This window comes from Brassica oleracea, chromosome C7 (assembly GCF_000695525.1).
Source record: "Brassica oleracea var. oleracea cultivar TO1000 chromosome C7, BOL, whole genome shotgun sequence".
In the NCBI taxonomy this organism is placed as follows: Eukaryota; Viridiplantae; Streptophyta; class Magnoliopsida; order Brassicales; family Brassicaceae; genus Brassica; species Brassica oleracea.
This window is the reverse complement of record NC_027754.1, coordinates 34,989,319-34,989,627: the sequence shown is the minus strand read 5'-3', so window position 1 is coordinate 34,989,627 and position 309 is coordinate 34,989,319.

The window sequence follows — 309 nt, the reverse complement described above, 5'->3', positions numbered from 1 at the left end:
GATGAGAGGATCCTTAGACTCTTCTTCCAGCTCCAGAACAACGAAGTTTGCTGGAACAGAGGTGTTTCCGACTTTTACTTGGAGATCCTCTAGAATACCAACTGGGGATTTGACTGATCTATCCGCGAACACTAAGGACATCTTAGTTGGTTTGAAATGCGTGTATCCTAGACGTCGTGCTACAGAGTAAGGCATGAGGTTCACGCTGGATCCAAGATCAACCAAGGAGCATGCAAAAACTGTCTTCCCAATCTGGATAGAGAGGACGAACTTGCCGGGGTCTCCTCGCTTCTTTATCTGCATGTTCTG